Source organism: Calonectris borealis, chromosome 1 (assembly GCF_964195595.1).
Source record: "Calonectris borealis chromosome 1, bCalBor7.hap1.2, whole genome shotgun sequence".
In the NCBI taxonomy this organism is placed as follows: domain Eukaryota; kingdom Metazoa; phylum Chordata; class Aves; order Procellariiformes; family Procellariidae; genus Calonectris; species Calonectris borealis.
In genome coordinates this window covers 21,850,272-21,875,574 of record NC_134312.1, presented here as the reverse complement: position 1 = coordinate 21,875,574, position 25,303 = coordinate 21,850,272, and positions in this window count along the sequence as shown.

The window sequence follows — 25,303 nt, the reverse complement described above, 5'->3', positions numbered from 1 at the left end:
AGATGAGGTGCTTAGGGACATGGTTTAGTGGGCATGGTAGTGTTGGGTTGATGGTTGGACTCAATGATCTTAGAGGTCTTTTCCAAACTTAATGATTCTATGATTCTATGATCTTGCTATGAACAAAAGCAATCAAGGACATCATGATCCAGACTGAAACATACAATATAGTGATACTAGAAAAGACACAGAGTTTTTAAAATTCAACCTTCTAATGAAAGCCCATGTAACATATGTATGTTCAGAGACTTATATTTCCAATGACATCCGTTCTGTTTAGCCCTCTTTTCTCCATGTGTAGACAACAGATGGACTGGCAGGCAACTAAACATCAACTGCACATAGAAGATTTATTTTTGATTTATTATAATGATATATAGGGATGGTACACACATTTCTGGAAAACACGAATTGCCAACAAAAATGGTGCTTTAACTATCTCAGCTAACTCTCTCCCTGTTAATCTGCAACAAGGAGGAAGACTAGCATGCTTTTGGTAGATGCCCTGAAAGGAAGGACAGCCAAACCATTGGACTAGAACTTAAAAGAACATGACACCCAGCTCTGCCACAGGCTTCCTGCATGATTTTGACCATGATGCCCATTAAGCCTCAGGAATGCATCAGCAAAATGTGGTAACACGTCTAGCACAGCAAAGTTGCAAGGAACAACAACATGAGATTATGAAGTCTGAAGAGACTTGTATGGAAAACAGCCTTGTCCTCTGTCTCCCTGCTACACACATTAACAAGCTGGGAATTACACACTGTGTGTGCAGCAGTCAACCCTCATCCTATCCAACATGAGGCTTGAATAATTAATACTTTTTAGGTGTTCACATGCTTTCCTAATGACTGATGAAGGAAATACTTGTATAAAGAAAATACATAATACTTTAACAATAATGGGACTTAAACTATTTCTGGACTAATAAATACTCTGGATCAGAATCTGTTCTCTAGACCTGCAGCCAACTGAAAAAGCACAGTTCATGGTGATAATGTCTGATCTTGCTTACCTTCCAAACTGTTGTGAACGATCCCTGGCCTGTGCAAAATCTAGCGCTGTGCCTAGGAATTGTTGTGAATTAGCATGAATTATTAACAAGCAGGGGTCCTAACAACTTAGTGCTCTGGTCCTTAAGCTACCTTCAAACTTGGTAGGACAGTGAAAAAATCTGACTGAGGATAAAAGGCACTACTTGTATCACAAGAAAGGAAAATATGGAATAATTGTAGTTTTAGAAACCCCTCCAAAAGCATTTTGACACAAATTCGTTTCCCTGTATTTCAAAACTCACTGTTTCCTGTGATTGGTTTGGGCTTTGTCCATTAGAAAGAAGAGTCAGCTTGAAACAGTCAAGTGTCTCAAGGGAAGTGCTCTTGGTCAGAATAGCTGGTCTTAACTTATTCATGGCAGAACCTGTTTTAAGGATAGAGCTTTTAAACAGTCATTTTATCCATTTTATTGATCCCCTCACCTTACTTACCAATAAATGACTCTAATTTGCTTTTACCTGTAAAATTTTGCTTGTAAAGTGTTTTCTTTCATCAAAATACATTAAGGAGCTACAGGGGAAGGAACCAAGCTTTGTTTTCCTTGGTTTTTCTTAAACAAGCAAAAACTTCCAGTAGTTATTTTAATATAATTTGCCCCATTGTTTGCATAATTTTTGATAAGTCTGTTGACTAATTAACTTGATTGACCACTCATTTTAATCAATAGAGGAGTAAAAGTGAATGTTTCGTGCTCTCACTTCAGAAAGGTCAATTTTTTCTTCCTATTCTCTTTTTCTTTCTCTTTGTCTCTCCCTCTGGATGTGAATATATGCCACATCATCGCTGGCTGGATGCCAAACACACAACTTTAGGGCTGTGGTTGCCTGATTCATTTTTCCAGCGCCGCTTCCGTGGCTCTATGCATTTAGCATTTGGATGCAGTAGCTCTCAGGCACTGTATTTGCATTCCTCAGCATTTTCCAAGCCTTTTCATTGGAGACAGTAAATATTAATTAATGGTCTTGGAATTTGTCCAATAAATTGCCAGTGAGATACCTCAGGTGCTGTTAACAATATTACTGTAACACATAGACTGTGCAGTATGTCACATTTTGATATCCACTATCATGTTTCTGAGAAAAACAAATATATACATATCTTCAAAAAGCTAAAACCAATATTCAGAGTTTTAAACAGGATGTGGTGAGTTATTACTTTCCAGGTCTTCCTCCTTTTTACTACTTTCCTAATAATTATTCCTATAGAAAATTCACCAACAATTTTTGCTTGATATTTTTAAGAATATTCACATTTCAGACATTTCAGTCAACTACAGTTTACAGTTATCTGTCAACCACATTCTAATTAAACCATGGACCTGTACACCAAAAATACATTGATACTTGACGGGAAAAAGTCATGGTACAGACACCGCTTAGAGATTAATCAGTAACTTTCCAGAAGTCAGACTGAGAGTATAATGCAATGTGAAACCTGGCACAGGTTGTGTTACCATGTACTTCCATGAACAAGACAAAGGCAAGTGTTACACCACCAGTAACTGTACATCCAGGAACCTTCTCCAGTTGTCATAAAAAACCCATCATGTTGATTTTCTGCACACAGATGTGTTAACAATCTTTTGAGAACTACTATATGTACTTAGTAAATTCACATGGAAGATAACATGTCAGTGGATCTCAATTCTCTAAAAACATTTTTTTAAGAGCCAAGGATGTATTTGAGAGACTCATGGTAATTACAAAAGCTGTTTTAAAACTTAAAAATACCTTGTGCTAGTTCTCTGTCTGGCTAGTCTGATGTAGATGAAATCTTCCTAATTCCTGATTTTGCATGAACAAATGCTTCCGCATAGGCATAATCCATATTCTACTACCTCATCACAATACCATCTGAGCACCTCACACTCACTAATGAACCTTATCATCACAATAGTCCTGTTTCTAAAGATGAGAACTGGCATACTGTAAAAGATTAATCCAAGGTCATAATGGGAATGTGTCTGCACTACATACTGCAGTGCAGAATGGAAACACTCAGGGTAGTCCTACCATTCTCAGCAGGATCAACATTCTGCATTATTTGCCTCTGGACTTATCTGCATTGTCTTAGATATTTAGGTGAGGTACTTTGGGTATCTTTAGGCTTTTCTGCAAACTTATTTTTCTGCTTATAATAGAATTTCAAATTTCTGGGTACAGATAATAATATGTAGAGGGAAGCTTCAGGACACATAGGATCAAGGTCTTGAGTTAAAAAAGTAAAAATCTGTTTCTCCTCTACGACAAAATTTATTGAACAAACCAGAATAGTCATCGGATTCTGTAATGATCAAATGTTCTCTTCCTGCCCTCTGATGACCTGGACAAGGACACTCAGTCTTTTGAGAATTTTGCCACTTTCCATACATGTGTCTCAGATATTTCTTCCAAATCTATTTAAAACATATCCATTCAGTCACAGAGATTTTCAGAATACAACATCTGGGATTCTATTGCAAAAGAGACAGCATTGCTGTAGGAATCCAAATTTGATTCTCATTGTTGCCTGAGACTTACAGATGCCCTTTGACACATCAATTTGAATATGAATTGCAAAACCAGGCACTAATTTCCCAAGTTCAAATTTAAAATTTTAGTGTTTACTGTTAAGGTCTAGAAAGATATTTCTAAACAGTTGAGGGGCAGTACTTCAAATGGAACAAGTGAGTTGGGATGTGTTGATTAGTTTTAACTAATGCTATAGAATAAGTTACCTCCTCTTTCCTGTTATTCTCTTTCCTATTCTTTTTTCTAGTATTTTCCTCTGTTTTCTGTTTACTTCTTCCAATCAACAGTCTTCATAATTTTAAATTCTAATAAGAATTCAGATGGGAAATGGAGTTGCTCAGAAAAATAAATCCAGTACTTGGTACCTTGTGTTGGGAAAAAAGCTCTTGGAAATTTTGATCTTCACTCTCTTTGCCTACTTTTAAAGTCATGTATGAAACACATATATGGCTAGATCCTCATCAGGAGCAATGCCATGTGGCAAAACTGGAGAAATGAGGAATATTTCATGGTTGGAAGAGGTGTGGCTCACTCAGTGCACACCATTGATATTTAGAAATATTGAAAAATTTAGTACTGTTTGTAATGTTTTGAGAGAAAAGGAACCTGTTCCCTACTTTTTTTCATGAAGATGTCGTGTACATGCTTGTTTGCATATAATTGGTACATGGTGAAAATAACACAGCTGCTGTAAATAACACAGCTCTACTGACTACAGGATATACAATCTGTGGATCACTCCATGATGTCTACTGTCTACATCATGAGTTTGAAATCAGGACAGATACTGAAGTCCTTTGCAATTTTTGCATGAAATGGTTTATAACACTTCTCCCTCTCCACACTGCACCCTGATGCTAAATAAACTCAGCAAGGTGACTAAAGGAAAAAAAAAACATCACCTTGCAATCAAGTTGTTTATCTCCTATCTGCCTCAGTGGAAAGAAATGTGTACATTAAATGTGTATGCATTTATGCATATTATATAAATATACACACATATTAAATAGCATCTCCTTTCCTCATTAACACTTATGTGTTTTGGCAGGCACTACAAAACAAACAGGTGGTCTGTTATGAACTGATAGTGTTGTCAAAGTCTGAAGAGCTGAGGGAAAAAAGTCACGGCTTGCATTCAGCCAAACTCAGCATAATTGTTATTGGCACTTATTGCAATGAAACCTGTCAGGGATGGAAAGAAGGATATGTCACTGTATCTGGCCAAACACAGGAGGGAAAAGAACGGAAATGTTTATAACTCATTTGTATGTAAAGTTCTTCCTGGTGGAAAGCCCATCTCCTTATTCTTCCATGTTTGTTTTGTAAGACATTCATACTTTATGAATTTTCATAAAACCTAGCCAGCTATATTACAATAATGTACAAACATCTGATGGAAAGCTCTAACTGCCAGTCACCACATGTTGTGTCTGGATGCTCCCTCTAGTCCTGTATCCTCCTAATAGTAAATCCCAGATGCTTCAAGGAAAGATGTGATCCCTGAAATGTGTTTACTGGAATACTCCTATACATAGGGAGAAAATTCCTTCCTGATTCCACTTGTTCAAGCTGTGCCCTGGAACATCTAGCTAAGTAGTACCTGTAACACTGCCACTTCAGCTACTATTTTTCCATTTTTCATTATGATACACTGAAATACATTTTTTTCTGAATAAGAATTGAAGTCTCGGAGGGGAAATATTATCACAGTAACTTATAGCAGACTTCATGTGTTAATTATATGGTGAGTAAAATAATGACTCCCTTTATAATACTTCTAAATTTCATTGAGCACACAAAGACTTACACTTTCTTAAGACATCACACCACAGTGCAGTGAGTGTGCCAACTACTAACATCACAGGCGGCAGCGTATAACAGACAGTCTGTGCATAGCCTTGATCATGCCAGTGAAACGGACAGAATGGAGTCACTACTTGGAAAAAATTGATTTACATTTTCTCAGCATGAGAAATGATGGATCTCAACCAAAGCCTGGGAAAAATAAACTGCAAAGGTTTTAGACTGAATGTCATATACCCCCTCTCCTTTGCAGTGGGCAGGCCTCAGGATTGAAGCTGAGACCTATACTTACTTTTCCTAGAAAGCACCATTAACACACTCTTGCTAGCTGATCTATTGGGAATTTTTGAACATATTGCTTCCTGTGTCGCGCTGCCACAGAGTAGTCCACAAAGAGTGCATTTTTTACCCTTTCCATAAATTTACATGTTCTTATTACCAGACTATCAGGATCATGATTGGAGCTTGACTTTCCTTTCTATACTGTGCAGAGATTTGTCAAGAAATTAAGAACTACATATTTTCACTTTGGACTCCATACTGACATTTTTAACATATGCTTATGTCTAGCATATCTAGTGTTAGTCTGCAAAACAGCATGATGAGTGCTAAATTGCCCAGAACTCCTCCTTTAGTTACATATGTATACACACAACTCCCATGTACATGAAGAACTCTACTCAAACCAGCCCTCTAGGAAACCAAGACCAGCCTTTCAGATAATTAATTGTTTCAGTTAAAATTTCAAATATCCATACACCACCACCAAAGCAGGATGTTTCAATCTTTGCACAGGTGATCATGCATTCACGGGGGCAGGCCTTGCTACTAATTTCCTAACAGAGGAAAGAGAGGTTCCACAACAATAAATACACAAGAAACCTTCTCAAGTAGAATCATAAATGCTGTTACATAACTGTTTGCATACTTAATGTGATTAACTTTAATATAATACTAATTTATTAGTACCATGGAAAATAAATTACAAACTTTAAAAAAAATATACGCAGATACTGCACTATTCATTTCACTAAATCTGTTATTCTTTGTACCCACCCTTCCTTTTGTTCCCTCCTAAAAAAAAAGATCAGAAAAAAAAATCTGGTGGACTAAAATTGTGTCTGACTTTTCAAGTAAATGAGAAGTGCAGAACTGGTAAAACTGGTGCTGCAAAATGTAGGAAAAAATATCGTCATATTTCGTTTACACAAAACCTATGTTTGGGGATGTTTGAAAACGACAACTTTTTAATGGAGGGAAAAAACCCAAACCAACCTCCAAAGATTTACATAAAGTACTTCTGAGTCACATTTCTACCTTGCTGGTTTGTCCAGCTTTTCTTGTAGGTGATGATACAGGTGAATCTGGTGACTAATGTTGTTTTCGTGCTTCTATCCAGCCAAGAGCTTTCCCAGACTTTGGTCCTGTCCACCTCCTCCAGTAAAAGACCCATAAATGGCTTGGGAGAAAGGAAGAAAAAGAGAAAGAGGTCAAATTATGAGGGTTTTGGTTTGCAGGGGATTGCAATTTACGGTCTATCCTTTTAGGAGTTAAACTGCTGAAGTGCCTTTGAGCTGCCACTGATTCTTGTGTGAGCAAAAAAGGGTTCCACTATGAAAGCAGGAGATAGCCTAGCACAGGCAGAGGTGCTCTGCTGTTTGTAACACAGTTCAGAAATACAGTGCTATCCCTGTCCCTCTGAACCCCATTGGAGACAGAAAAGTTAGTGTTCACAAATACACTGGCTGGTTTATGAAATACTCTGTGCAACTGTAAACAGTAATTTTGTTCTAACTTAGGAAATGTGCACAAGGTAGCAATCTCTGGCACAGTCTTATGCAATGAAAACGGAAGAATCATGAAAAGGAAAAGTTCTGCATGCAAAAACTATGTACATATAATTCCAAGACATGACTATCAACAAGGACAGTCTTGGGCCCCAGCTGAACTTCAGAGTAGCATGTCCTCTTTTTATCAAAAGGGAATCATGCATTCATGGAGGTCAAAGGCCCATTTGTTAACCAAATGCCAGTTACATAGAAGCACTTGGGAAAAAGGAATTCTGGTGAACTGGGAAGAAACTGGAAAATCTGTATTTCTGAACTGAATTCCAATTAATTAACAAGCTAGAAAATGCATTCTGGATGGGATGTTTTTTTCAAATGTTCACCTAAAACTCAGTATAAGCCTCTCAAACCCAGCTGCTCTAATCACTGGGATATTGAGATTACACCCACCTTAGTTTTGTAGTTGAGGTCAAGGTTGTGCTCTTGAAGTGAACCTCTCAATCATCCTCACCATACTTTTGTGCATGCCGTGAAACTCTGTTAAAGTACACAATCTGGATTCTTTCAGATCAAACTACGTTGTACGCAGAGCCCCAGGAGCATACCCATCACATTGCTGCCACTAATGAGCACTCAGAACCCAGGGCCAGGCAACAACCAGGCCAAAGTAAACCCCTGAAACATGTTTAACATAGTTGTGAGGGCTTCAGTAACATCTGTTTCCCCATCCGGATCCACTGCACTGCACTAGTTGCTCATGTTGACATAGTCTGAGTGAACCTCTTCTTTGTCTGACCAAGTATGGTGAAAAAGGGCTGGCTTTGGTTCCTAACTCGGGAAAAAAAATTACAAATGTGTAAATGTTGAGTGGAGAGAGGCATTTCCCTGCACCTCAGGCTTAGAGACGTCTTTGTGGCTAGAGGATTAATATTCTCCCTTCACCGTAGGTAGCTGTATTAGTGTCCTGAATTTTATGGTTCCCATTTTTAAGTAATGAATTGACCACACACATGATATAAACAACTGAAGTACTTGATTCAGCACCGGGGATGCCACAAAATGCTAAGTACCTAAAACTTGATACTTTAGCTAGCATTTAGTACTTCTGAGTACCAACAGAACAAGGTGCACTCTAGCATTTTCAGATGGCACTCACAAAGTTTTCTTCTAACAAGACTAGGCGGATATTGGGACTTCATTTAAAGTACTCAAAGAAATGAGCTGACATCGCTTGTACTACCTTGCATTTGCCAGAGGTTAAGAGCGTACGTGTAAACTGTACTTACAGTGACTGTAAGTCAGCTGATACTCTTGTTACCTTATGTTTACGTGCTTGTGTGTCTGTATGTTTGCAGAGGTATTCAAATTAGACAGCTGTGGTTATGATATTTTGCTGCCCAGTATCATTGGTTGTTTTGTTGCAGGAGGCAGTTGTAAAAAATGACAGATGAGATGCGCCCCAAAAACTAAAGACTAACACAAGCCCATGCTTTTGCTACTGGACTAGTACACACTAGCTAACTGCTTTTTAAGTATATGGAGCAGTCAGTCTGGTCTGAACTCAAAGCCATCGTCCCATAAACACTCAGAGCTGCAGCAGATATTTCGGTGCTAAACTTGATGTAGATTTCCCTGGGCTACAGCAGTCCATGAAATAACCACTCAGTTTCTCCTTCCTCAGAGAGAGAGTAGTTTAAAACCAAAATATTTTTTCTCCCCTTTAAATTAAGAAGTTGAAGTAGGAAAATCAGCACCCAGCTGAATAACAAAATGGGCTCAATTTGTTTCCTCCTGTGTCTGCCTCCTGAGAAGCAGAGCATGTGCAGGATAGGAAGGATAGGGGTCCATGTTCAGTGAGATTGGGGTAGAATGGCGAATTGGGGCAAAAATCCTTTTCTGGCCTGAAATCCCTCTCCAAGCTGGAATCCTCTAATTTGCTGGCAGCAATGCTCTGATGACATCTCAGTTGGCTTTGGAGAATCTGAGAGCTGCTACCTTGAACACTTCTCCTTTCCTAAAGCAGTCACATAGCATGCAAACACACTGGAAACCAGGTATATCCCTAGAAGCAGCTACAGGCTGGACACCGCCACAGGTAATAATGACCCCATTCTCAGAGCTTGAGTTCTCTTAACTTCTTCTTTGATATACATTAAAAAATCAGTTTTTATTTTCTACAAAAAGCACCAGTGGGAAAAGTAATCATACAAATCCATCTTAATCTTCACAAATACTATTGACTCCTTCACTGAACATCTCTGAGTCACTGTCTTCCTAGACAGGGGTTAGGTTGTCTTCCATCAGTATTCACATTGCCTGCTCTTCATCAACAAAGCTCTAAACACCAATTATGAAATTGCAGCATCTCTTCCTGCTGTTGAGAATTATGCTAGCACATGTACAGCCATCCCACAGAGCATTGCTTACTGTTAGATCACCTATTGCTCTGACAAAGACAATTTAGGTGTGATTCTAGACAGACGGAGGAAGGGTGATTTAGAGGTCAGAGTGTGCTGTCAGCAAGAGACGCCAGAATTGACATTTGATGGGCTTAATGTATATTCAGAAATGTCATGCTTTTCTGCCCTTATTATTTTGTAGACATGGCTGTTGAAATCTGTAATATAAAAACCAGAAGATGAACCTCAAATCAAATGATTGCAGCACCTTCCTTTATAGTGTGACTTGGCTTTTTGCTCATTTTTTATGCTGAATTTAAGAAGCCACGTAAACCCTGATTTTTCTTCTTTGTTTTCTTTTACTTTGTCCTGCTTTTGAAGTCAGATACTCAAAATCAATGTCAGTTCTATAAAGATACACACACACGCACAAAAGAAAAAAAGAGAAAAGAACTAGGCAGTGGAGTCTGGAATCTCTTCAACCAAGCTATAAATTTACATTGTTAAGAAGAGCCAAACCACAGCCACTGCTGATTTAAAGGAACTCTTGTACTTAGTGATCATCTTCATGAAGCAGAATGCATGGAAAACAAACATTAAGGTTTATAAACAGAAAGTAAATAAATGGTGCCCAGTGTTGGTCACCACCAATTCATTTATAGACTGCTCCACTCAAACCATCTGCCATTAGAACAAAAAAGCACAGAAGTCCTTTGAAACTGTAACTTTTATTACAGAGTATGAAAATATCCCAGATGAGCTGAAATTGAGACCCCTTGTCTTTGTGCGTATGTGTGTGCATACACATGTTGACATGTATTATTATAGAGGTGAGCTTTCTGCAGACATTGGACTGCTCCTTTACACCAGCTATTTTGAGACCTAGAGTAAACCAAGCAACAGTTTGCAAAAATCCTCTCATCCTTACACAGAAGGTCAGCATGAACATCCAGTCCTCTAAAGAGCACTTGAATTTAAGTGGTGCATATGACTTGTGCCTGACCTTAACAGTTCACTTTTACTTCTGTAAGTGCTCTTTAGTTCTAAAAAAAAAATTCCCTGAAGAGTTGTCTGGAAAACAATGAAAATAATAATCACATCAGGGTGCCTGTGATCCTGGTAAAAGCAGGTTATTGAGAGGTGTCATTGGGTAGAGCTAACATCTGTCACTAATTCTATACACTTGTCTATATAGAATAGAATAGAACAGGGCATAATTTTGCAATAAAATTTATTATCAATCCAGTTTAAATTGTAACATAATATATTTCATTGTTGTTTTATTGATTTTTAGTAAACAACATGAAGGAAAAAAAAGAGTGTACAAGTATTAAAGATAAAATCAGAAAAAGTATATACCAAATCTTTTTGATTTTATTTGAGCCTACTGTGGCAGGCCTTCAGTCAGAAATTATAACAAAAAATATCCATCGACTTCGGATTAATGTTAGCCAAGCTTCTATACTTAGTAAATTTGGCCAAATTATGAATTCTGGAAGAATTTTTAAAATGTATTTTTAAAATTTCCCTTATTGTTTTCAGTTAATAATAATTACTCTGTGAATAACTAAAATCTGTGTTATTCCTCATGTAATGCCTTTTCAGCTAAAAATAATTTTTATTTATTTCCCTTTCTCTCCAATGATTTACCAGCTCCAATAATAATGCTGCTTTTCTCGTAACTTCCTGTCCTTTATTTATATCTTAAACAGGGATGGTATTAAATTAAAATGTTATGTGTTAAAAATAAGCCCGGTTCATTTATAAAGAGCTGCATTTGTTTGGTGCAATCTGGGGAAAAGGGGGCACCTATCTGCCATAATGTTTGTTGAAGTGGAAACGTAATGTGAGGGACTCGCAAGGGCATGCAGAGCAGTTCAGAAGTTCGGTGGTTAACCATGACCAAGTTTATCCCTTCCTACAGGGAGGTCCTTAGCAGAAAAAATTGTGATTCTTCCAAGGGCTTTCTCCAATGTTGTTCACTCAGGTAAAGGGTTTCTTCACCCCCAAAACATGGTTCCTAAGCTCCACAGGTGCTGTAATATCAGCTACAGCCCTGGAGGAGGTGAATGCTAGAGCAGGTCACTAAAGATCCCGTGCCATAATATTGCAAATTGAGGTTGTCTACCTTCTCATACTGCAAATGCACGGTTGTCTCTTCTAGATTAGAGGAGGATTTCCCCTAAAACAAAATTATGCATAAGGAAAGCAACAAACCTCCTTTTTCTGGGGAAGAAGGAAAACGCCTGCTAATAGCAGTGAAGTTAATAATAATAGACCATGGCAAGATACCACCCACTGAGTAAACAGCAACTTGATAACACAGCAAAAGTGCTTAGAAAAAAACCACAGTGACTCCTTCCAACACTAATTTATCTGTTGATTGCCATTTAAGATGTAGAGAAGGAACAGAATCTGGTCTCACAGTGTACAATGTCCTCTGTTAACGAGGGGCCAGAAGAGCACACTATGTGCTTTAACTAAGCAATGAAAGATACTTAAGCACCTCTTCAGATAAAAATAGCAATTTTTTTCTAAAAAGGTACTTTGACACAATTTAAAGTCTAAGAATTATTCTTTGAAACTATCTAATAAATATTGTATAAAACATACATCTGACGAACATGTTGTTCATGATCAATTGAAAATAAAAAGGGAAGAATCTTGACAAATTCATTATTGCTGCAGATTATTACTTTAGATACAGTTTTGATGTTACAGTTTTTTAAGATCTTTTAACTACATGAAAATCTCCTCACTGCTTTTTTGGTTTAGGTTGTATTCAAATTAGTTTGAGGACATATTTTTTAAAAAAAATCTGTTAAAGATCTTCAGCAATGTGAAAATTGAATGTATTTGGTTAAAATGCAAAACAAGGAAACATAATTTCTTTCGTCAGATCTCCCTCCTAAACCTTAGCTGGATATTTGCAGAGTATTGTGGCATAACTTCAAGAGTCTAGAAAAATCTTTGAAAGGTCAAAGCCCAAGGAAAATACTGTAATATTCTCTGCTGAATAGCTAAATAACAACATACAGAGAAAACATCTACTTCTCTTTGGCTAGGTATTCAGCTGAATATATCTCTATTGACTTTTTTTTCTCCTTCGAAGGATGTTGCATTGCAGAAAAAATACCAGAAATGCCAGCAAAACCAAACCCAACAAGCTGATCTGAAAAGACCACTTTATATTTTGAAAACAGAGCTCTAATAAGCAATGTTAGTGGGCTGCTAAAAACCCCTCAAACCTCAAGAACTCACTTTAAGAACAAAACCCCAGAGTGTTGGATGGCTCTTGTACATCTCCAGCAAACCACAACATAGCCCATGAAAATCAATCAAAAGGCTCCCATTTGCTGTCCTGGGCTCAGATAAAGTCCTTCATCCTGAATAAATTGTGATGAAAAATAAAATAAAAGAAAAAAAAAAGGAAAATAATAAAGAGAACAGGTGAGGAGAAAGGATTTCTGACTTCATATTCATTGTAAACTCTCCAATAAGCCCTCTCCATTTGAAGGGGCACGCAATAAGGCTGTCAGCACCTGCCTGCTGAGTTCCTGTGCTTCAGGCTTATGAAGAATCAATCATGAGGATAAGGCTTTCTCTGCTGCTATAAATACTGATCATATTGTTCTCTCTCTCTGACTCTGTACCCAGATGAGAATTAGGCTCCCCTGAGAGTACTACTTTTTAAAAAGACAAGCAGATGAAAAGCACAGGAGAGCTGTGTGTGAAGTAGAGAGCAAAAGTCCCCTCTGTTTCCATGGCTTCTCAGGAGTTAAGACACAGAGGATTGTAACCCCTGCTCATTTTGTTCGGCAGGGCAAACCACAGGCCCCAGGCAATGCTGCAATGAAGGATACAGGCACATCAGTTGGACTCGATGATCTTAGAGGTCTTTTCCAACCTTAATGATTCTATGATTCTGTGATCTTCTACAAGTCAGTTCTACTTTTGGGGAGGTTGGTCCCTTGAGTTAAGTGAATAATGAATTGTGTCTGTGGGTATTTCCACAAATAACTAGAGAGTATAAAAATTTATTAGGTGCCAATGGAAAAGACAGGTGATTAAATGATACTGCTGTAACAGTAACATATCATAATAATATGATGCTGGGGTCGTAAAATGTGTCCTAGAGAGGATTTTTTTTAGAAAAAAAAGAATCTTATGACTTACTTAGTGCTCCACAACTTTTAATCACCCAGGCTATGGTTTTGGGCCTTGTGTTTGTGTCTAAACTGTAGCTTGATTCCCTGCAGGAATGGGCTGGGGGACCCACTAGAGTTTTCTTCCTGACCACACTCCCAAATCTCTAAAGAAAGCTGGGGCATGCAGGAGGATGGGGCACACCCATATCTTAACCCTGAATGACACTGGGACTTAGCAGGGGTTGGTACCCAGCCCTAGGAGTCTGGAAGAGCTGCACAGTGAATCTGTGTTTAGGAAGGGTCAGTCTTGTAGCTGTGGATGTTTGGGGAGTTGACATTTCCTTTTTATGGCAGTAGTCACTTCAACCTGTACCAGAAAGACAAGTGTTGCTGTCCCACAGAACCTGAGGCATGGAATAACCCCACTGGTCTGGGGCTTGTGCCAAAATAGAGAATACCTGCTAGATTCACCTGGAAAAAGTAATCATTCAGAATTTGTGTAACTCTATACACTGCTGAGTTAGGACTTGATAAAGTAAAAAATTCACACAGAATTCTACCCTAATTTGGGCCTCCAGTGAGGCCCAGTCTTTGCCTGATAGGTGAAAAACCACAGGAATTTTTGGCTGCATATTTCAACCTGTGATAGCTAGTTGCATCCTATTAGGGGGATGTTGAAGATTGCTGACTTGCTGGAACAGGTGAGATCCACCCTGCATATAAGGGATATGAAAGCAGCCATAGGAAGAGGAAGTTAGCTTCTGGAACAAATACTGTGGGAAAAAGCCTGTTGAGTAAGTTTTCAGTACAGTCACAGTGTTTTGAATTATGCTTCTTCATGGTAAAACCAAATTCCAAACATGGTGACTTATTACCTCACTACAATGAGTGTCAAGGTGGAGATTCCTTTGGCTCACCCTGTTCTGTTAACATTATCATACTCAGTTGGGAATGGAGGAAGAAATATAAGCCTGCAAGAAAAAAAAAAAAAAAAAGGCAGAAAAAAAATACTATGTTTGTAGTATTTCCAGCATAGACTTAAGCCAGAAAATACTGGAAGATTTATAGGAAATACTGTTTGCATGAGTTCTCTAGCGTGATTTCCATGACTCTGGGTGAGTTCATTTGAGTACTAATCTAAATCAGGTCTGCAAACCTTTTGTGAAATGCCTCGGTGATTATAAATCTGATCAGAATGCTAGATCTATCCCTTAAATATTCATTGCTAGCATCAGTAATTGTGTGCTACATGAAAGAAAAAAATGGACAGTGGCCAAAATGGTGAGTGGCTGGATTCCTATCCAGTAATCATCATCAGCCTAATAAGATGTGAATTTTTCTGCAAAACCTGACACCATCTTAGAATTGAAAATTGTTCCAAAAGTGGAGTTCTGAAAACATTCCTCTTCAAATCAGGTTTTCCTTCTTATTCCTTAGAAACTTTGTCCCTCACCCTGTAATTCTCTCACCACTAAAAATCTCTAAGACAAAATGGATTGATATCTTTTCTCCTGTGACACTGAAGCATTATTCCAGAGCAACAATATGAAGTCTTAATAAACAATCACTTTTATTCATGTCATTGCCTGGAGTTGGTCAGAAGTCATGAAAAGAGGAGTTCAATTTATTGGTCTGTGAAAGGAATATATGCATTTAGAGCCTGGCTCAAAAAAAAAAAAAAAAATCCGCCACCAAAAAAACCCCCTGCTGTTAAATACCTCCTAGGGTGGGGAACAAAATCAAATGAAGTTCCATTAATCTGTCCCAGGGCATCATCCCAAATCCTAAATCACTTCTGGCAAGCCATCAGCACAAGAATCCCTTCTGTGTAGAAACCGCTAGATAGTCTGGGGACTTCCAAATGACATTTGGCCCCAAATGCCATCCATTATACATCTGTTATAACAGGAGCACTGAATTACAGATAGCCCAACCCAAAACATACAGAAAATCACATAAATTTTTCACTGTTGTTTTAGGTGAGTTTTCAGGTTTAACCCCAAGTCTTACGTCAGGACACAGAGATTGTTATTCTTGTACAAATATACTATGCACCCATTATGGTTATTTTACTCTAATGTAAATAGCAACAGATACAAGTGTTTACAAACGAGACTTTGCTCCCATATCCCTGTCAATGTCTTGCCAGCTTCCTGGAGGGAAACTCAGTGACGCAGGCATTTATTCACTGGAAGGCCTATGTGTTTATTTGCAAACAAAACATTTGCATGTGATCCGAAGCCTATGATTTGCCTACAGTATGTTGTCATCCCAACCATGTTTGTTAACACCAGACTGAACAAATCGGAGGGAGTACAAATGTCAAAAGTTCAATAGCAGATTGAAAGCCTGGGTGTGTCTGAAACATTCACTATTGTTTATCAACAAAGTCACATAAAATAGCATGACATCCTTTGTGTCTATATGGCAAATGAAGATGGAGAGTAAACGATAATTGCTCTACTTATACACGGTGAGCTTGTTAAGACTCTAGGGCAAATTGTTGCTTTCTTTTCCTCTGTAATAAGAGAAGCTTTTGAAATCGTTTTTCTGATTTATGTGAATGCTTGTGTTCTACTACTTAAACTTTATATTGTGGTGTCTCTCCTTTTTTAGAGTTTAAGATTTTCTTCTTTTTCATCCTATGAAGAACTGGCAGCATGACATTGCCTGAAGGATAAAAGCATTAGTTTGCTAAGCCACTTTACCTGCTTCCTTCTTTCATTTAATTCTTTTAAATGCCTCACTCCCCTCACAGTCCATGTATAATCCAGACCATGCATTTTACAACTGCTGTTTTTCAGCAACTGGTGCTCTTGCCATTCTATACTAGCATGAACTCTCCTACTGAACATTTGAGAAGATCCTCTCCTACAAACAAACAGCAATGAAAAAGGACTGTCAAAAACACAGCTCACATTTTCATGGAAACGGCCAGGCAAAGGACGCTGACCCTGCTCTGGCATGGAGCCCTTGTGGCATAGCTTGTACCAGCCTCACTCCTGTTGCTGGCCTGAGAAAATTACTGGTGATAAAGGGCACATACCTTAATATTCACAGTACCTTAGTGTTCCTGGCTACTGTATAACTAACAGCCATTCGGGGCCCTGAAGACTACTGTCAGTTAAGTTGTTCTAACTCAGGGTCAGTAGTCTGGATCAAGGCACTAAGGATGCTCCGGCAGGGATCATGTGTAGAACAGCTAACTATGGTTAACACCTAACTAGGGCTGCAGGTTTCTTGGATGAAGGACCTCATTAATGTGCCAATAGAAGACATTGACTACAGTTGGATTTCAGGCAGGATTTGTGAAGTACCACAGTTGGAATGAGCTTAACCCACAACTGAAAATAATATAACTATGTCAAGGAAGCACTCAGCCTAAAATAATCTTTCCAGCTACTTAGCCATTGTAAGAAAATTCACGCAGCACAGCACTGTGTTAACATAGCTATATTGCTCCTGGGACCCTCTGCAGAGAGCTGTACTGTGTCATAAAGACATGGCAGCTACTTTAAAGTAGCTCAAGTATCTCTCATGCGCTTATGCCTTCTGAGGCATACAGATTCCCAGACTGCAGACACGGTGGGTGATCCATGCCACAGTGGGATTTCTGGAAGTAAGGAGATAAAGTCAGTTAGAACTCTACAGTGAAAGAAAACTCTTCAAAACCATCTTTTAAGTCTGAAACATCTTGGCAGCTTCAGCTCAGTGGCACACGGATACACTGTGATTTTGGGAACAGTCTGTTTCTGTTCCTGCATTTAGGCCAAAAGTGGTAGTGATAAACAAAAGTAACAGCTATATTCAGGACCCCACGTATTCTGCAGACTTTGAATTTTGAATTTTCTTCCCTTACCAATCTTTTGCTGAAGCATCACACTGCAGTGTAGAAACTTGTATCTAACCAGTAAAAGCCATTCTAGCAGAGAAAATAGGAAGAAAGGATGAACCTGAGGAACATGTCTTCCCAAACCTCCTGTTCTGTACCGTCCCTCATATCAGATCTAACCTAACTAAACCTAACTAAAGGAATGGATTTGAAAGATGGGTTCCACAAGGAGTGAAATGTTTCTAATTGTGGTATTGTATTACTTAAACTTATATTTTGCATCGCAACATCTCAAGGGTCCAACAAGGAATGGAGGGCATTGACTTTCTGCTGTGTTTATACAGAGTAAGACAAAGGTTTTGACTGTATCTTTAGACACATCTGAGTCACAAGGGAGAATTTCAGAAGTCTGCAGAAAAAAGGAATTACAGGGATAAGTACAGAAAGGAACAAAATCTAGAGAAACAGGAACATGTAATCACCTGTATCTTAAGCAAAGATTCTCATTACATAGCTAGTCCAAAGAAATGGGACTGCCAGGGTGTCACCCCACCACCTCTTCTAGCCATCTAGAGAATCCAGAGAATCCAGATGCTACAGTTGCATATTCAATGTTACTTTGACTGTTGAGTTGTTACTATTCTAGCTATAGATGTGGCTACCTTGGCCCCACTTGGTCTGAACTCTTTACCAGAGAAATACTGTTGGATTTGGGTACAAAGCAGGAGCTAAACTCAGTTTTGTCCTTGCCAGTAGCATCGTCATAATAGCTTGGCACTTCACATTAAAATAAAAGTAAGATATCTATGGAGCTTACGTACCTGTGGTGAGCTAGCAAATTAATAAGGAATTGCAGGACTGCCATTTTGAATTTGAGAGCCTATTTCACCATTCTGCCCTTGAAGCTTTTAGCTTATTCTCCTTATGTAGAACCTGGGCCTAAATCTTCAGGTTTCTCTTCAACTTGTTTCTGCTAATATGTTTTTATATTAGGGACATTGTTTGGTGGGCATGGTAGTGTTGGGTTGACGGTTGGACTCAATGATCTTAGAGGTCTTTTCCAACCTTAATGATTCTATGATTCTATGATTCTATATTATTCTTGTTTCTTGCTCCCTGTTTCCTGATCATCCTTTCTCTCCCACCTCCTTTATTAAGTTTTCTACTGACAGAATGTTTTTCAGGCCTTGCAGCCTGGAAGAGGTTTCTGAGGACTTGAAAAGATCCACCTTCAATTTTGCTAGGCAGTGAAACTATAGAGTCACACATGTGGAGAAGTGTTAGTTCCTCTTTTATCCTCTTAGCCAAGAAGTCAATTTGTATAGATCAGTCAGATCCTGTAGTAAATTATTCCTATATTATGTGTCTTAACAGAAGTAAATTTTATCCTGTATATTCTGACAGGTCCTTCTGACAGGACCTCCTTTTATCTAGACTGCCTATTTTAAAATAGTTATAGTTGCCTGGAAATTAATATACCTTTCTTACAAATTTATTATTCTTAACATTTCCAGAATGAAAAACATATCTACTCTAAGTTCTACTTCTGTACTTGCCCACATTTCAGATTCAGATCAAATCAAAGGCAAGTCTAAGAATGAATTGAAAAACCTCTACAGGTGTTTTTTGTTTGGATGAAATATGTAATAAATTCTCATGAAGTCTACCTTAGCTTCTACTAACAGAGCCATTGAGTGGAAAAAAAAAAAAAAAACATGAGGGGAGAGAAACAGGTGCATAGTTTTGATTTTTCTGTTTATATATCTACTTACATTAAAGCTAGATATAAAATTAAATCATAAATGCTATAAACATTTGGCAGGCTTGGGAAAGCTGTAGTCTGAAGAAAAAAATCATGTATTAATAGACATCTAGCAAAGCAAGCAAGCTACTAGTGTCTTGTCAGCATTGGGCTACTGCAGCTGTCGAACACTAGTAGTGCAACAGTCTCTAGAGCATGCAGAGATTTTATCCAGAGAACATCAGCTGGTGTCATTCTCATTGTTTTTTCCTACCTGAAATAGAGCAAACATGAAGGGAAAGTGAAATGGAGAGTAGTTATAGGTAGATACTGAGTTTAAGCTACTAAACCAGGAATGTCTCCATGTTCTTGTGGGTATGTTGTTGGCCAGACTATGCTCTAATTCCATATCAAGAAAGGTATGGCTATGTGCCATACTTGTTTTCTTATTCCCATGCAAGAGGGCTTCATGCAGTAGACACTGGAAATGGCAGCCTACTCTAATAGTTACTTCTTTGGAATTGTAAGGGGAAGGCACTGTGATGCATGTAATATTTGCTTTTACAGCTATCTGTTTAATGTCTTATAACGGTACTGCAATACAAATGATGTAATGTAAATAAATAAAAATCAGGGTAAAATTTAAAATAAAGTTTTTATTTGCCACGAAACCATAAAGTTAAACAGCAGCTGACTTACAAGGTATACCTACGTTACTGAGTGATGTAGTACAAACAGGGAAGAAGTAGGGTTTGGTTCACTGCAGTCTGTTGCACTTCTAGGACCATAAGTCCACTTCATGTCTTTGCTGGCATTAAAGTTCCCACCAGTTGATGGTACTAGGTCCTCACTTTCCATGCAAAGAACATGAACTGCAAAAGGACCTTGCATCCGTAGCAAAGGTGATACTCACTCTAAGTGCTAGCCTACTCTGTGTCTGAAATCTGGGATCCAAAATGGAGGAAAACACTTTGAGCATGGCAGTGGTGTCCTCAGGGACATATCTCAAGACCTGATGTACAGACATAAAAGAAATACAACCAACAAGAGGAACCTCTCCTGTGCACTGAGCAGCTAATGTAGATGCACTCACTCTATCCATCACCTGCAACAGGCACTGTTTGTCCTGCACATACAGAGACATTACAGTCTAGAGTTGGATGGAGATGCTGTCAAAAGGTATATTCACTGTACCGTGGGCACGGCCTAAAGTGGTGGGAGTTGAGTGTTACAGGAGAAAAAAATGTTTAGGGCTTTCTAGAGACTACAATTTCTGACTCATTTGTGGTTTTAAGAGGTCAGGAAAAAAAAGCTATTGGGCTGGTCTAGATATAGCTGCAGATTAAGGGGTGCCTTTGTGCAGGGGTTTGAACTTGCTGATGTCTTGAGATTCAGTATCTAGTATCAATTCTCTGAAAACCTCAACTGCAGTATGAATACATTCTGTCAGTCTGTATGTCCCCTGGGGAAATGTAGACATCAAACTGTTCCTGCAGTTGTCCTTCACTGAAATTTCTTTCACACAGTTCTGTTTGAGGCTAGGTGTAATAGGATGCTTATTAGAATCCATTCTCCTTCCCTCCTGGCTGACCAATTTTCAATCATACCAGAGCTGTTCTTCCTGTATTTTCTGTGCCAGTTTTATCTCATCATTTTATAAATTAAACTCTTTTTCTAACCAATGTCAAATGTTCTTTTTTTTTCCACACACAACACAAGTCTTTCTTGACATTTTTCTGCTCTCAGGAAGCTCCAGGTTATTCTCAGCACTTTTCCAGGGCGATGCAATTTGAAGCCTATAGAAAACAACCTGACACTGGGCTTACACCATAACTGCATCTGTTGGTTGTCAGAAACCAAGGTCATCCTAGCCTTCGTACATTTCACGGCAATACGTAACAAATTTTATTTCGTTAATATTTGCACTATATCTGGGTGCAAAGGAATCATTAAGTCCCTAATTAACTTATCTGATGAAAGTCAGCACAGCCTAATTGGGACTTCTCAGGTCCATTGCTGTTTTTTTCTTTTCTTTTCCTTTTTTTTTTTTTTCCCCCCACTGTAATCCTAATTAGGATTACTGGTTGAATGTGGTAATATGCTCTGTGAATAATGGTGACATGATCAGGCCATCATGGATGGAATATTTATGTCAGAGACCTCTGATGATGCCAAATGTCACATAGATTTGTCTTTTAATCTGCTACAACACCAATGACATCAAAGGGACCACACCTGCACAAGCACAAAGGAACAGCTACATCCTGAATTCTTATGTCTGAAGTAAATTACATTTTTATGGTTTTAATCTTGGTAAGGAAAAGATTACAAGAGACTAATTTTTTGGTGTATATTGAACAGCAAAATTAAAGTCTAATGAAGAACAATTAACCCATTTCATAGTATCAGGTAGCTCTTTTTCTTTAATTCTGCATTTGGCAATGTTAGCTCACAGAGGTGACAGACACCAACAGTGTAAAGGGGAACATAACCTCCCATACAACTAAAAAGTTTAATATCTCGTGTTTATTCTTTATGTACCAAAGCTAACTCCACTTAGAAAGGGCCTTTTGTAACAAAACATCACCATAGATCAATCTCTGGCTTACACAGGTAAAGCAGGGAGAGAAAAAATATGTTGCAGAAAACAATTTTTGCAGAGAGATCAGTTTTACTGATCTTGGTAGTCAACCCAACTAATGAAAAAGTAAATAAAAAATAAAATACCATGGATGTATGAACTATAATATTACTAACATATTACAAATATTTTTTTTTTAATTGAAAAATCCACACTTCAGGTGACTACAAGCATGCCTTGCTCAGAGGCAAGTTCACTCATCTGGAACTCAATCTTTTTCCTACCTTTTTCTAGTGCATCACACATCATCATGGAAAATCCCTTTTATTCATTATTCTCATTGCTCCTTTAACAAGAGCATCTTCCAATGGAAATCTGACACTTGGAGCAGTAGAGAGAGGCAATTAAAGAGTGAAAGGAATTACAGGAGGAGAAAAGGTTATTGCACATACTACTAAATGTAAACTAGAGACACTACTATAAGACATCCTTGCAACAATGCAGAGGTTAATGCATTTTGAAAATAGCCACCCAAATACTTCTCACTCTTTGACCCAGTTTAATTATCCTGCAAATGAGTACAGAATAAAGAATTTTGATACTCAGTTGTGATAGGCATTCATGAAAACCTATATTGTCCCTTCCAATTGAAGTTCCATTTCCTGCCAGATGAACCATGAAGTGGTAACAGCTTGGGGCAACATTTTTGATATGAGAGCTCTCCTAGAAACAAGGCTTTGAGGGAGAGTGAGAACCATAGAGACCAAAAGAGAGGAGTATACAATGAGAATTGATATAATAAAGAACATATTTTGTTAGAAGATTTTAAAAAAAAAATTTAAAGGAGTTAATATATTACACAAATAAAGCTGATTGATTGCATTTGCAGTGCAGTTAAACAATTTGAAGAGTGCCAGATCAGTATTCTCGTTCTATAATGGCCATGATAACTCATCATATTTGCTTTCCTACTTGTAATCATATTTTATTTTCTTTACCAGAATTCTACAAGTAATTGCTGGTGGCATATAGACTAAGTCACAGATGTTAGAACAAAAGATAAAACAAGTACACTGAATGTACATTTTGCATTTACACCCAACAAAGGTTGTCAGCTGTTCCTTCCTTGCAGCTGCTTAAAGGTCTTGCTGTCCTCTCCCACTGGAATGACTCTGTTTAGAGACGGCAATGCAACAATGCTCTTGTTAATTATTTCATTCTGTTTAATTGTAGTTAACATCAAGCATAACAATCAGAAAATATGTGATATTAACTGTATGGAGTATTTTTCCCAAGTGCATTTTTCATGAGGCTGGCAAAAGATTTCTACATTGAAAAACTACTCTGACAAATGTCTATTTGTCACATCAACCCCATCAAAATCTACAGGAGGATGTCTTTAGTTTAGCCAAGTTGTGGCTAGGGCTAAGTGGAGCCTTTCCTTCCCATCTGTACCAAAAATGGATCAAAGAGGCAATTTCTAATGCTGTTTTTATGTTTTGAAATTTCACTAAGCAGACATATTTAAACATAAATTACTTCATTGATAGTCAGGAAACAATCCAGAATATATGTTTCCAGGACATTCCCTGACAGTCATTAATCATCAAAATGTAGTTTTTTACTTAATGAGCACCGAGTTAAACAGAAACACTTCAATGCATCTCCCTGTCACTTTCTACAGCAGTTGTCCCTCCCAGCAGAGCTCCCACTGACTGCACCCGAGCCAGGATTTCTGTCCCAGTGGATCAGCTGTGGAGAGGGCCCAGTGCAGAGATGTTCAAGTACCATGACAGAGTTGTCTCCAGACCCACATATCAGGTCTATATCCCTACTGTTCTGGCCTGGCTGAAATCATCCTAGAAACAGCATAGCCAGCAGCTAAGTAACCCTGGCAAATACGATACTGATGTGATGTGTGGTGACGAGAGTGTGGCTGTATTAGTAACTTCACCATCCTGTTCACAGTATGTCTATACACATTAGTTCAAACAGGACTCTGTCTTGCACGTGAGTTCAGATTTCCACAATTCAGAGGTAGCTCTGGAGTCCCCAGCTGTGCTTGATCATGCCAGGCACATCCGCTTGTCTTATCTAGTAACAATTTTCCTCTGGGATTAGTAATTTGCAAAGCACCTTCTAGAAAAAGATGTATATTCAGTGGTGAATCTTGCCTCACTTTGTATTTGGGGATGAAGTGGCAACCAGAATTGTATCTTCAGTTGTGGCACTGCAGACTTCCATTTAAATTAAGTCAATAGGAGATTTAAGTATCACAGGACCTCAGGGCTGGACCCATAAATTATATGACAAGCAATTTAGAAATCAATCTTAGTTTACCCCTGAAAACTGTTACTTTAAAATCAACAGTCTCGAGTGAAGGGTAGGTTTTTAAATCCGAAGTTTATATTAAAATTTCATTATAAACCACTAGACAGCTAGGCAGCAATGAACATTGATTTACAGTTTAATGACAGCATCATAATCAGAATACTGAACTAAAACCCCTTATACAATAGTCCATAATTTAACTGAGAATAGACTGGCAGTAGAAAAGAACTGGTCTGATTATGTGAGATCCCAGATTGCTTGTACTGTGACAGAGACCCTGTAAATAAGTTTGCAGAGCCCTAAACTAGGAAATGCAAGGTTTCCCTGATCCTTGATACAAACTTTAATAGCAACAAGTTTCCAAGCTTTCTCTCAGTCACTCAGTGACTCCTGCCGTAATATGAAATGAATACTGATTGATGAGGTTTGCAGTGAAATCATATGGTGTCAAAAGAGGGAAAACACACATCTACATTTGTGTGACACAAATTAAATCAATTTTTTTTGCATTATAGATAGGTGATGAAAAGGACTGGGGAACATTAGACACCCTCTTGAAAGAACATTAAAGTTGCACAATTAACACCTCATTCTGAGTTATCATTTTCTTTGGGGGTTTCCTTTGCTTTTCAGGTTTTTTTAGCCCCACAGAATTTCAGTAACTTCCAGACTTGATGTGCATATTAAATTAGACACCCTCTTGAAAGAACATTAAAGTTGCACAATTAACACCTCATTCTGAGTTATCATTTTCTTTGGGGGTTTCCTTTGCTTTTCAGGTTTTTTTAGCCCCACAGAATTTCAGTAACTTCCAGACTTGATGTGCATATTAATTTGTACAATGTTGTAAATTCTTCTTATACAGTATTTGCCAGTAATTCTTCTTATACAGTATTTGTATGAGGGGAAAAAATAGTTACCCAGTTCAAAAATATCTCTCTTCATCTTTCATCAGGCATATTTCACCTATTTTTCCATTGGCATATTCTTCATGCACAGATTTAGAAATTCAATGTGTTGCTGCTGTTGCTGTTGTTTTTCATTGTTTGACAAATATGTTGTTTGAACACATTTCAACATTTTGGTATTTAGAAATTATTTTCAGCTCACATG